Source organism: Microcebus murinus, chromosome 13, assembly GCF_040939455.1.
Source record: "Microcebus murinus isolate Inina chromosome 13, M.murinus_Inina_mat1.0, whole genome shotgun sequence".
In the NCBI taxonomy this organism is placed as follows: domain Eukaryota; kingdom Metazoa; phylum Chordata; class Mammalia; order Primates; family Cheirogaleidae; genus Microcebus; species Microcebus murinus.
Genome location: NC_134116.1, coordinates 76,471,677 through 76,472,100, shown reverse-complemented (window position 1 = coordinate 76,472,100; position 424 = coordinate 76,471,677).

Sequence of the window (424 nt, the reverse complement as noted above, 5' to 3'; positions counted from 1 at the left end):
CGGGGCTTCGACCCGCGTCCTTTAAAGGAACGGTGACACGGGGAGCCGCGCTTTTCGGCTGGTGAGATTAAATTCCTCCGACAAAAAATGTGGAGCGCATGGGGGAAGTTCCTACAGGGAAATTGCTGCTCACCTGGCTCCCACCTCTCCAGAAGTGAGATGAAGATGTCGATTTTCTGCAGCAATCAGAGCATCCTCCAGTTACGTTAACGCCTATCTCGGCATGGCTGCGTCTCCCACTAGGGCTTATACAGAGTTTTCATAAACGTGTTTTTTATTTAATAAAATATTTTATATTTAACCAAATATTTCATAAACGTCTTTTATAATGATTGTGAGTTAAAGAGCACTGTTCCCAATTTACGGGTGAGCAGACAGACTCGGGGGTGTAAAAGGCTTACCTCGGTTTCCCACCTGCAAGCAA